We start from the raw sequence: 13,645 nt of genomic DNA on the forward strand, positions 1-13,645 counted from the left end.
GAAATGTCAAATTTTAATCAGTTTTTCATGGATTTGTGTTCTTACAGTACTTGAAAATATTTAAGGAAGAGATGAGAAGCTCTGCAGTTTTTTTCTATGTGGGATGATTACTTTTTTAAGGAGGATTAATTCCAAGGTAGTGTAGTAAGTAAAGGGGAATATATGAATTGTTTAACAAATTAGAATTTGTTTACAACTACTTGAATTTTTAAATTACGTCAAAACTTACATTGCTTGCCAAGCAGTATGATGTAAGAGTATAGGAAGCATAAATAAGAATGCAGAGGTATCAATTTGGTTAAAATTCACCATTTTATAAGACTAAGCAATAATCTTAAAAACCTCTTTCCTGAATATTTAAATGTGTTTGTATGGTGTTATGACTAATTGTTACTTAGTTAGAGACTAAACCCTCTTAAAACCTTTAATTAGTTAAATATAAAAAGAAATTATATGTATCTTGCCTCGCTGATGGAAAACTATATGAAATTGTAGACTTAGAAAAGGTTTGTGGAAACACATTAGGTTATCAGAAAACTAAATATATGGACTTGCTTTATGACTATGTATTACATGTTAAATAAAATAGCTTAATTCTTCTGGAGTTTTTTAAAAGTAATTCATGAAGAGCTTCAGAGTTCTAGTGATACAGTGTTGACTATATATATACTTTATTTAGATTAAATATAGGTAACACAGAATTAGATTGTTTGGATAGGTTTTGAAGCAGTGCAGAACTCAAGAAGAAAAATTAGGAAATATGAAGTCCAGAACTCTGGAAGAACTTAGAAAGTTTGGGAATAAATTAAACTTATATAGATTTAAAAATAAAATAAAAGGGCTTTATTTCCCAAACCCCTTGAGTCTTTTCTTTTCCTTGGTATTTATGAAATTCTTAAAAGAAAAACTTCCAGTAGTACTATTTTTTGTTAATAAAGCATATATATCATTCTACTACCATTAGCAAATAACTTAGATGTAGTTAATATAATTATTAAAAGGTTTAGCTCTGTTACAAATAAAAACAAAAAGATCCGGTGACCAGACTTTCATGACGTTACATTACCATGACAAGAAACTCTGGGCAGTAAAAGTTGGGCCCACATAGTGCGTATAAGCATCTAATACCTTGAGATCTACTTAAAAATTTTCAAGTTATCTTTCATGATTTAGGAACCATTTAGAGACACGAAGTCTTTATAGGTTGGGGGAAAGGTTGATACTTAGTTTGATTAAAAGTAATGATTAATATACCTTTTTTTTTTTTTTCTGAGACGGAGTCTTGATCTGTTGCCCAGGCTGGAGTGCACGATCTTGGCTCACTGCAACCTCTGTCTCCCAGGTTCAAGTGATTCTCTTTGCCTCAGTCTCCGAGTAGCTGGGACTACCGGTGCCCGCCACCACGCCTGGCTAATTTTTCATATTTTTTAGTAGAGACAGGGTTTCACTGTATTAGCCAGGATGGTCTCAATCTCCTGACCTTGTGATCTGCCCTCCTTGGCATCCCAAAGTGCTGGGATTACAGGTGTGAGCCACTGTGCCAGGCCACATTTTTTTTTAATACTTCCTTCTGAGGCTGTTTTCCCCTAAACAGGATCTTAATCTGACATATGTGATTGAAATATTATTTAAAGCAGTGAGTTATTTTAACCTCAGATTAGTTACATTGATCAAAACATTGATTTTTTAAAATATATATACACATATATATAGCTTTTATATTTAGTCTGGTTATATTAGTAATCATGGTATTTTGTTTCTTATTTCTTAAGGAGCCTTTGAATTTGTTGTCCAGATAAAAATCTGAATGATATTTATCTTAGACTCATACATAAAGGGACACAGTTATTGTCAGTTAGCATATGTTTTACTATCGGTTAATAAAAAATGCTTTATTGATTTGTTTCTCTTAAAAAAAAAAAAAGAGGCTGGGCACAGTGACTCACGCCTGTAATCCCAGCACTTTGGGAGACCAAGGCGGGTGGATCACCTGAGGTCAGGAGTTCGAGACCAGCCTGGCCAACATGGTGAAAACCCATCTCTCCTAAAAAAAAAAATACAAAAATTAGCTGGACATGGTGGCAGGCACCTGTAATCCCAGCTACTCGAGAGACTGAGGCAGAAGAATAGTTTGACCCTGGGAGGCGGAGGTTGTAGTGAGCCAAGACCGTGCCATTGCACTCCAGCCTGGGGGATAAGAACGAGACTTCGTTTCAAAAAAAAAAAAAAAAGAAAGAAAGAAAAGAAAAAAAGAGCATTAATGACCCTTGGGAAAATATTAAGTGGTCTAATGTATAAAAAATAGGAGTCCCAGAAAAGGGAGAACAAAAAATTTATTTGAAGTAATAATGGCCAAAATTTCCCCAAATTTAATGAAAACTATAAATATATAGCTCTGAGGCTCAATGAACCCCAAGCAGAAAAACATATAAACAAAACACGTCATAGTGAATTGCTGAAAGCCAGTAATAAAAAAGAAATTCTTAAAAGCAGATAATAAAGACATACTACATACAGGGAATAAAGGCAAGAATATTCACAGACTTCTTGTCAAGAACAATGCAAGCCAGAGGACAATAAATATGCGTTGTCATGGAGCTAAAAGTTTAAAAAAAAAAAAAGTCAACACAGAATTCTATATCCAGCAAAAATAATCTTTAAAAAGAAACATAAACAAAATAACACTTTTCATCCAGGAGACCTCCACGATAAGAAATGTTAAAGGATTGCACAAAGTCCATCACAACCTTACACATGAAAAAATACTTCCACAAGAACATCTGCCCAACAACCGCCTGTCTAGCATCAAGTGAGTGTCACTCTTATTATTGATCTTTATAGCCAAGGATAAGTATCTTCAAACAATTATGCAATTCTCCTCATTTTTTCTTTTAAAAACTTTTGTCTTTCTTTACCTCCCTGAATATGCATATAGTTTATCATGGCATACATATTCCATTGCAATGCCTTACCCTGGAATAAACATAATTTTCTTTTAAAAAGAAAAAAGAAATGTTAAAGGAAGCTTTTTGCACTGAAGGAAAATAATACCAAGTGGAAAACTGGATTTACATAAAGGAAGGCACACTGGAAGTGGTAAATATGTGTGCAAATGAAAATATATTTCCCCCTTATTTACAAATTTCTTTTAAAATGAGTTGAATGTTTAAAGCCAAAACAATAATATATTGTGGATTTATTATCTATGTGAAGTAAAATGTATGTCAACAATTGCATAAAGGACCCAAGGGGAGGAATGAAAATATACTATTGTAAGATTCTCAGTTATATAATAAGAGATATACTATAATTTGGAAGTAGACTGCAGTAAGTTAAAGATGCATATTGTAAACCCTATACTGTACTCCACTAAAAAATAAAACAGATAGATATAGGTGATAAGACAATAGAGAAAAAATGGAACCTAAAAATACTCAATCCAAAAGAAAGCAGGGAAAGAGGGGAAAAAATAAAAACAGATAACCAAGTAGAAATAAAATAGTAAAGTGGTAGACTTAAATGCATCCCTATCAGTAGCTACATTAAATAACAGCACTTAAATTAAAAGCCAAATATTGTGAGAGTGGATAAGAGAGCAAGACCCAATTCAGAGTTGTCTAAAAGAAACCCAATATATAGACAACAAATGGATGAAAATAAAGGAATGGAAAAAGATATACTATACAAACACTAATAATAGGAAAATAGAGGTGGCTATATTGATATCAGACCAAGTGGACTTCAGAATAAACAATATAACCATGGATTAGAAAAGGCAATTCACAATAATAAAAGGATCAATTCATTAAGAAAACACAACAGTCCTAAATGTATATGCACCTATTCACAGAGCTTCAAAATACATAAAGCAAACACTGAAAGAACTGAGAAGAGAACAAATTTTTAATTCACAATTACAGATGATTTCCAAACTGAATGGTTTTCTAGCCCAATAAATGGTGTTGGGAAAGCTGGATCTCCACATCATAAGAATAAAGTTGGACCCTTACCTTATATCATATATAAAAATTAACTCAAAGTGTATCAAAGAGCTAAATGTAAAACCTAAAATTATAAAACTCTTAGAAGAAAACAGAGAAAAAGTTTCATGACATTGGATTTGACAAGAATTTCTTGGATATTACATCAAAAGCATAGGCAACAAAAGAAAAAATAGATAAACTGGACTACATCAAAATCTAAAAATTTGTGCATGAAAGGACACTCACTATCAACAGAGTGAAAAAGCAACCTATGGAATGGGAGAAAATATTTGTAAATCATATATTTGATAAGGGATTAGTATCCAGACTACATAAAGAACTCCCACAAGTCAATTAGAAAAAACCAAATAACCCATCTAAAATATGAGCAAAGGACTTGGATAGCCATTTCTCTGAAAAAGATATATGAATAGTCAATAAGCACATAAAAAGATGCTCAACACCACTAATCATTAGGGAAATGCAAATCAAAACCACAATGAGAAACCACTTCACACCCATTTAGATGGCCATCATTTAAAAAAAAAATCAGAAAATAATAGGTGTTGATAAAAATGCAGTGAAGCTGGAATTATTATGCATAGCTGGTGGGAATGTAAAACGGAGCTGCTGCTGTGGAAATTATTTGAGCAGTTCCTCAAATAATTAAACATGGAATTACCATATGATCCAGCAATTCCACTTCTGGGTGTCTACTCAAAAGAATTGAAAGCAGAGACTCCAACATAGATTTGTACACCCATGTTCATAGCAACATTATTCACAGTAGCCAAAAGGTGGACAACCTAAGTGTCTATGAACAGATAAATGGATAAACCAAAGATGGTACATACATACAGCAGAATATTAATTCTTCAGCCTTAAAAAAGGAAATGCTGACAAAGCTATACAACATAGATGAAACTTGAAGACATTATGCTAAGTGAAATCAGCCTGTCACAAGAGAACAAATACTGTATGATTCTTCTTATATGAGTTTCCTAGAGTAGTCAAATTCATAGAAACAGAAAGTGGAAGGATGGTTGCCAGGAACCTTGGGGAGGGAGGAATTGGGAGATAATTATGTTTAATGGGTACAGAGTTTCAGTTGGAGAAGGGGAAAAAGTCCTGGAGATGGTTGCTGGTGATGGTTGCATAACAATGTATATGTATTCGATACCATTGAAATGTACACTTAAAAATGGTTACAATGAAGCCGGGCGCGGTGGCTCACGCCTGTAATCCCAGCACTTTGGGAGGCCAAGGAAAGTGGATCATGAGGTCAGGCGTTCGAGACCAGCCTGGCCAACATAGTGAAACCCTGTCTCTACTAAAAACACAAAAAATTAGCTGGGCATGGTGGCGGGCGCCTGTAATCCCAGCTACTTGGAAGGCTGAGGCAGGAGAATTGCTTGAACCTGGGAGGTGGAGGTTGCAGTGAGCCGAGATCGTGCCACTGCACTCCAGCCTGGGCAACAATATGAGACTCCATCTCAAAAAAAAAAAGAGAGAGAGAAAAGAGAAGAAGAAATAATAAAAAGGGTTTGGGGAAGGGGACATTAACATGTCTTTGGGATGATTAAATTTCTTTTTTTTTCTTTTCACATCAGAGGGAAATTCTTATATTGCAGTCTGGCCCAGTCCCCCAGTTACTCTCTAAGAGAACTCATGAGTGCTAGAAGTCTGTGGCCAAGTGGGCCTGTGGGTTTGTAAGCTGGCATGGGAACTAGGTTTTTCTTACTTCCCAGTTTAATATAAGGGAAGGCGCTTTGCTGAAGTGCTTAAACAGGAGGGAGAAACTACCAACACTGTTATTTTCTCTTGCGACAGCTTCAAGACTCAAGCTAAAGCTACCATTATCCTTTTCCCTCGGTTCCTCTAAAAATACTTATCTCCCTACTGGATTCCACAGAGATGGCAACTTTGGTTGGTTCCACAGGTGCAGATGGAGCCACAGGTTCCCTGGTCCTTGTAGGCTCTGCAGTGATGAGGGACCCTGTCCTTCAGGGGCCTCTTGTTTATCCATGGGTGTTCCCTGTGGATTCAGGTGTCAGGCCAGATTCCAGACTCAGATATGGACTTCCTTTTTTGAAAGACAGAATGAATAATCAATGTATCCAGTAATGAAGAGACCTCATGAATAATTATTTCACCTTGGTACTAATTCATATCTGATGCCAAAGCAGTACCCTCACATGGAACAACAGAACTCTGCGTGGACATAATTTTTTAAATGGGGCTAACAACAGTATTGGTTAACATTGGGAGTATTTTGATATATTGATTTCTTTACTCCGTCACAAGGCAGGTTTTATTATTATCCCCATTTCACAGATGAGGAACAGAGAGTCCAAAGGTAACTAATCAGTTACGGGTTCATCTCTAATTTTTTTTTTTTTTTTTTTGAGACAAGATCTTGCTCTGTTCCCCGGGCCAAAATGCAGTGGCATGATCACAGCTTATTGCAGCTTTGACTTCCCAGGCTCAAGCAATCCTCCCGCCTCAGCCTGGCGAGTAGCTGGGACCACAGGTATATGTCACTATGCCCGGGTAACTTTTTATTTTTAGTGGAGACAAGGTCTCACCCTTGCCAGGCTGGTCTCGAACTCCTGGGCTCAAGCGATCCTCCCCCCTCAGCCTCCCAACATGCTGGGATTACAGGCATGAGCCACCGCACCTGGCCCATCCATAAATTTCTACCCCCTTTTTTTTTTTTGACAACTATTTTCACCATGCAATGTTCCACTGAGAAACAGACTAATTTGAGGCTTGCCCTGTGTTGCTGTATTGTTCGAATTATTTTACTAGCAAGCTACGGGAAGCCAACCCAAATTTGCTGAAGTGAGAATAGGAAAGGAAATTGTTAGTGGCATAACTGGGATCATTGGGAATCTCCAGTTTCAGGCACAGCTGTATCCAAGTGACGAGGTGGTGGTTCTCTCTCATTCATTCTCTCTCTTTCTCACACACACACACACAGACACATACACACACATTCTCCACCTACAGAGTCTTTTCACATCCCTGCTGACATGGTTAAACTGAGTAGCAACAGGCCTATATCCAAAAGTTTGAAGTCTGGTAGAAAGAGAGGACTTTTTCCCCTTAAAAGTCCCAGTATGAATCCTGGGATTGAGTCTTATGGGCCTGTCTTGGGCCACTTAACATCCCTAAGCCAGGCCCCTGTGGTCAAGTGGAAGGAACCGTCGAGGTGACCCGGCCTGTGCCAGGTGTCTGTCTTCAGGCCCGGGGTTGGAGGAGGGGTTCGACTCCACTCAAACTGTGTGACCCGAGAATGTGGAGAGGGAAATCTAGATGCTGTTCCCGCACCTCAGTTTGAAGGGCAGAACACATACAAATGAGACAAAAATGACAGACGTTCCCTGTCACTGCCAGGAGAGCCGTCCATGGTAGACACTGGATATTATCTGATCTCAAAGTTGCAGGTAATCTATATCACTAAAATGGATGACCAGTAGCCTGGTTTTGTTTGTTTAACAGCTTTGAATTCATGACTCAAGAAGCTGAGCCATTGCTGTTACATTTCTGAAGTGCAGCCATATGTTGACTTTTATTTTGATATTCATTTTATTCATTCAAAAAATATTAATGGAGCACTAATTATGTGTAAGGATCTTGAAATACACAGGTGAGTCGGTGTCGTGACCATAGCTTACATTCCAGCAAAGGGCTTAATGCCCAGTGCCATTCAGTGTAGATTTCCTTGACTACATAAATTGCATGAAGCTTTTGAATATAATGGTGGATTTTCCTATAACACCATGGATAGAATTTCACATAGAAGCAGGTAGTCAATACATATTTGCTGATTTATTACACAGTGGTAAAGATTCATCCCTCAGTATCATTCTTTTTCTCTATTGTTTGTGTGCTCCTAGATCATTCAGTTCATGAGTGATGGAAACTACCAGCTATATTTCCAAGAACAGTGATGCAACGCTATTCCTTTTAGATGTTGGAAATGGAATTATTTGCTATGGGAACCCCATGTCTATTCATCATTTGCATAGTGTTAAACATGTGTGGGAATGGGAAGTCTCACAACTGCCTTTCTTCCCTTTATTTTTGCTACCTTTGATCTGGAATTTTAATCTTATTTGGTTAAATTATTTCTAGTGAGGTGTTCAAAGACTTTCAAGTATCTCTACTTTTTGAACATTAGCTTCTTTGTGGTGTGTTTTTTCCTAATTATTCCAAATATAGTATAATGACCATGAAAGCAGCAAAAATATATACATATATGTTCTTGAATTTGATTTCATATTCACAGCTTCCTCTCAGTGCCTCTCTAGTTATTAGGTCTATTTCAATGTCATTTACAAGGTGCCTGCCAAGATTATAGTCATTTCAATACAAGTTACTATACATTTAGGGAATAAGTTGGTTCATTTGATTTAAACATGAGACCTCAGTATCTGTGTATATGCTGTTCAAAGCTCCTATTACAGTTATTGTGAAGTTGGCTACTGTGCATTATTTAATATATATTTAGTAATTTGTTAATCAAATATTCATTGAATGCCTACTATGTGTCAGGTACTACTTTAGACATCGGGAATACAGCAGAGAACAAGACCAAGTGCCTGCTGTCAAGGAGTCTTCATTGTACACGGGGGAGAGAGACGATCATGCATAAATAAATAGGAACACATTATCATGTGCTATGAGGAGACATATGGCAGGGTACAGGATAGAGTCAGGGAAGTAGCTCTCAGGTTGAGGGGTGTATTTGTTTGTTAGAGCTGCCATAACAAAATACCAGAGACCACGTGTCTTAAATGACAGAAATTTATTCTCGTGCAGTTCTGGACTCTAGAAATCTGAGATCAACGTGTCGGCAGGTTTGATTCTTTCTGAGACTCTCCTTGGCGTATAGCTGCCTTTTGTTGTGTGTTCAACTTGGCCGTCTCTGTGCGTACACACATGTCTGGTGTACATCAGTGTCTGTGTTCTAAACTCCTCTTCTTAAAAGGGCACCAGTCCTATTGGATTAGGGTACACTCAAGTGAACTCAACATAATCACCTCTTTACAGACCCTGTCTCCAAATACAGTCACATCCTGAGGTAGCGGGAGCTAGGACTTCAACATAGGAATTTGGCGAGAACATAATTCAGCCCCTAGCAAGGGAGTCAGGGAAGACCCCTCTGAGGAAGGAAGACATCTGAACAGAGCTCTGAATAAGGGAACAAGTCGCGGCTGTTGGTGAGTCAGCAGTGGAAGGGTGCTCCCAGCAGGGGCACAGTGAGTACATGGGCTCCAGAATGGAGTCTGGGAGGCCACAGTGGCCACAGCCCAGGGAGGCAGTGCAAGCATGCTACCCGTGAAGGCAGGGTCGGCCCATGAGGAACCTTGGAGGCGTGGTGAGGACCGAATTTTCTTCCAATTGTCATAGGAAGTCATTAGAGTGTTTTGAGCAGGGCAGGGGACATAATCTCACACACATTTTTAAGGGATAATTTTAAAATTTATGACGGATTTTCTGTGGATTCCTGAGAATTTGGCAGGCAAGGTCATACTGATCATGAAACCCAGAAAAATTTCTTAGAATAGTTAAGATGCTCTGTTGGTTTTCTAGGAATTCCGTCCCTTGAAGATTAAGAGATCAGCTAACAATTACTCGGAATATTGTATTACTGCTCAAGTTTCTCCTGCCACATTAGGTGATGCTGGGTTTACGACAAGAGAAATACCTGTGTTTATATACTCCTATGGAAGAACACTCTTTTCTTGAAGAATATTTTGGGTTAGAATAGTCTGGTATGTGGTAACTTATTTATAAGAAGTGATGCTAAACTGACATGACTTTGGGACAGCTTGGGCCAGGGCAAACTCTGAGGCATCTTTTCTACCTTTGACAAATGCCGTCTCTAGATTCACACGAAGTAATGAGAGGGTAAGTGACAATTACTTTGGAAGCTTTGAGCAATTTGTTGCCAAAAGATAAAGGATCTCCACAGAGCAGTTCATACAGATCATACCTAGACCCTATTCAGAATTAACCAAAGACTTGGCATTCTTGGGTAGGGCGTGGTGGCTCACGCCTGTAATCCCACCATTTTGGGAGGCCAAGGTGGGTGGATCACCTGAGGTCAGGAGTTCAAGACCAGCCTGGCCAACATGGTGAAACCCCATCTCTACTAAAAATACAAAAATTAGCCAGGCATGGTTGTTCATGCCTGTAGTCCCAGCTACTCTGGGGGCTGAGGCATGAGAATCTTTTCAACCTGGGAGGCAGAAGTTGCAGTGAGCCCAGATCACGCCACTGCACTCCAGCCCAGGTGACAGAGACTCTGCTTAAAAAAAAAAAAAAAAAAAAAAAAGAATTAACCAAAGACTTGGCATTCTAAAGCCCCACATACAGGAAATCTGCATCACATGAACTATCAGTGTGTTTTTCAAGTTGCTTAAAATGGTTGTGTCCATGTTTACAGGGTATTTATGTTGTATTCAGTTACAAGCACCATATTCAACATAAAACATTGTCATTGAATAGATTGGTAGTCATTTTCATGGGAACTTGTAAATACATTCAGGTCATCAATTTTCCCTTGTGTATCTCTATTAAACTTTGTTACTGAGGGCTGCCTTCCAAGATCTGTAAAAAGTTTCATCAGACAGAAGAGTATAACAATATTAAACACACAGACACAGGGAAATTTCAACTGTAATATCTTTATTAGAGTTAGTAAAATTTTAGGTGAGATCAGTTACATTTCAGAAATAAAAATAGGTCACTTCTTTAGTCTTGCTTATTTTTTAAACACAGTATTTTTATGAAGAGAGAAATATAAATAGAAGACAAATTTTAACTAGTATATGCCATAGAAATCATTTAGAGATCATCAGAAACAAGTTAAATTTGAATATGAAAGCTTCCCTCGCCCTCATAGGGAAAAAAAATGGACTAACCCATTCTAACCAAAAATCAGACTTAGCTATGTGAAAATAAAATCCTTAGAAAAGCAGATAATCTAACCTGGGTTTTGGATACCTGTACCTAAAACGTGTTTAGAACATTCCTCTAAAGACACCTGTAGAAACTAAAAGCATGGCTGGGTACGGTGGCTAACGCCTGCAATCCCAGCACTTTGGGAGGCTGAGGCGGGAGGATCACCTGAGGTCAGGGGTTCGAGACCAGCCTGGCCAAGGTGATGAAACACCGTCTCTACTAAAAATACAAAAATTAGCCCAGCATAGTGGCGCAGGCCTGTAATTCCAGCTACTTGGGATGCTGAGGCAGGAGAATGGCTTGAACCCGGGAGGTGGAGGTTGCAGTGAGCCGAGTCATGCCATTGCACTCCAGCCTGTGCGACAGAGCGAAAATCTGTCAAGAGAGAAAGAGAAAGAAAGAAAGAGAGAGAGAGAGAGAAAGAAAGAAAGAAAGAAAGAAAGAAAGAAGAAAGAAAGAAAGAAAGAAGAAAAGAAGAGAAGAGAAAAGAAGAGAAAAGAAAAGAAAAGAAAAGAAAAGAAAAGAAAAGAAAAGAAACGAAACTAAAAGCCTTAGGCCCACAACACATTTCCCGTAGAATCTTGGTGCTGAAGGATAGAAGGCAAAGCATAACTCAGAAGGTCTCAGTGAGGTTCTTGTTATTTTGAGGTTATCTTTGGTGGCTGAATTAAAGGATAGTGTGGTGTTAAAGTAACGTTGCTGCATGTGCTTTAATAAGCAAAGTTGGAGATTATTGATGATAACACAGTCATCTGTGGCATGCATTCCTGTGCATTCTAAAACATGAAGCCTCACTTTGAGTCTTACCATTAAGTCCTTGCTGTGAAGGGGTGGCAAGTGTTATTAAGTTGTTAGATTAGCAAGGTTCTACTGCATTTTCGCTTTAAGCCAGAGTGCTTTCACAGCTGAGCTGTAATGCTCTGAAAATGCCTACATAACAAGATCCAGACGTGGCGTTGAATCCCAAATTGTAAACGGCCAGCGGCATTTATACAGTATTACCTTGCTGAAGCCGTAAAAAGTCAGCACATCTGAAAAGACACCGTGCCTAAATCCGAAAGCAGAGAAGAAGCCAACGCAGGAAATAGGTGGCTCTTTCAATCATAACATACTTCTACAGGGTGGGAAGGTAGTTCCGTTTTCTAGAGAATACCAGCGTGAACTCCAATCCCTTCTTAAGGAGGCAAGCAGAAAGAATGAACCTAAATTATCCTATTGATGACTAAATGTTACATTTAGCTCCCGGGAGTCCATGCCTGGAACAGAATTTCAAGGAATCACATTTAGCCTGCTGGCCAACCGGGACCTGCTGCAAACTTGAGTAAACACAAGGTTTCCTAATAAACTGCCTTTCTTAGAAATCTAAAGTACTAAAAACCCTAAGTTCAGGAAAACTTGAATTTCTCAGAGAGGCAGGAAAAGGGATCAAGTTGCAGAACAATAGCGCTAGAAAGAAAAACGAAATGCACCTGAGGATAGATAGTTAAAGGAGTTGGAGAAATTACATTTCAGAAAAATATGTTTCAGTGGCCAATTTTGTCTCTAGCTTGGAAATGTACTTGGTCCTATGAATAGGTTGACTCTTGCACAAACCCTATTTACCTGGCTTGGTTCAAAGTTGTCTGTGACTTTTATTTCCCATGTGACTGATGAATTTGACAAGTTTGCCCCTGGCCCTGTGCTGAGCACTATGAAGGGGCAAAGAATTATAAGACCTGGTTTGGGGCTTGGGGGTGGGGAATGGGGTTTCAAAGAGAATATGCACAGCAGCAGCAAAGGTAGCAGTGTGCTGGTGGGTTTAGAGAGAGGTTTTTGTTTTTTTTGAGATGGAGTCTTGCTCTGTCACCCAGACTGGAGTGCAATGGTGCAATCTTGATCTCGGCTCACTGCAACCTCCATCTCCCAGGTTTAAGCGATTCTCCTGCCTCCACCTCCCAGGTTTAAGCGATTGTCCTGCCTCCGCCTCCTGGGTTTAAGCGATTCTCCTGCCTCAGCCTCTCAAGTAGCTGGGATTACAGGCACCCGCCACTACTCCTGGCTAATTATTGTATTTTTAATAGAGGTGGGGTTTCACCATGTTGGCCAGGCTGGTCTGAAACTCCTGACCCCAAGTCATCCACCTGCTTCAGCCTCCCAGAGTGCTGGGATTATAGGCGTGAGCCACTGTGCCCAGTCTAGAGACAGGTTTTAATAAACTTAGAGTTTAGTGATCTGTGTGGCCTGGGACAGAAAAGGCATTTTCTCATTTGCTTGTTACTCAGAGTAGCCTATCAGGAGGATTTGGGGCAGGGCCAGTGGTGCAGAATCATTCTTGAGCTACAAATATCAAGAACACAGGATCTAGAAAGATGAATGAAATCTATTCGTACTACCTCGGCAGCATCCAAAGTCACAGAGGGGCAAGATACTACTGTGCTAAGAGGATGAATGATGACTTTAATTTGTAACCGACATAAATAAAAATAAGTTTCCGACTAGGTGTCTATCATCACATCACCTGAGCATGACTGGATGGATTTTCACTGTATTGGAGGGAACATTTGAATTTATAAAATGGCCTTAAAATATGGGCTTGTAAGGGGTGATGGTGGGCTGACTACCAATGAAGAGATGTGCCATATGCATTCTCGCAGGTCAGGGTCTCACAGACACAGTCTCGGAGATGGGGACTGGTATACCAGAATTTATAA

General features: G+C 38.9%; 1 long non-coding RNA gene across 5 annotated transcripts in view; it reads left to right on the forward strand.

Annotated features, from left to right (window-relative positions):
• Positions 1–13,645, forward strand: part of LOC134737289 (uncharacterized) — a 142,751-nt gene that overhangs the window by 35,904 nt on the left and 93,202 nt on the right. The gene's annotated exons all lie outside the window — the stretch shown is intronic.

This window comes from Symphalangus syndactylus, chromosome 8 (genome assembly GCF_028878055.3).
Source record: "Symphalangus syndactylus isolate Jambi chromosome 8, NHGRI_mSymSyn1-v2.1_pri, whole genome shotgun sequence".
Classification (NCBI taxonomy): domain Eukaryota; kingdom Metazoa; phylum Chordata; class Mammalia; order Primates; family Hylobatidae; genus Symphalangus; species Symphalangus syndactylus.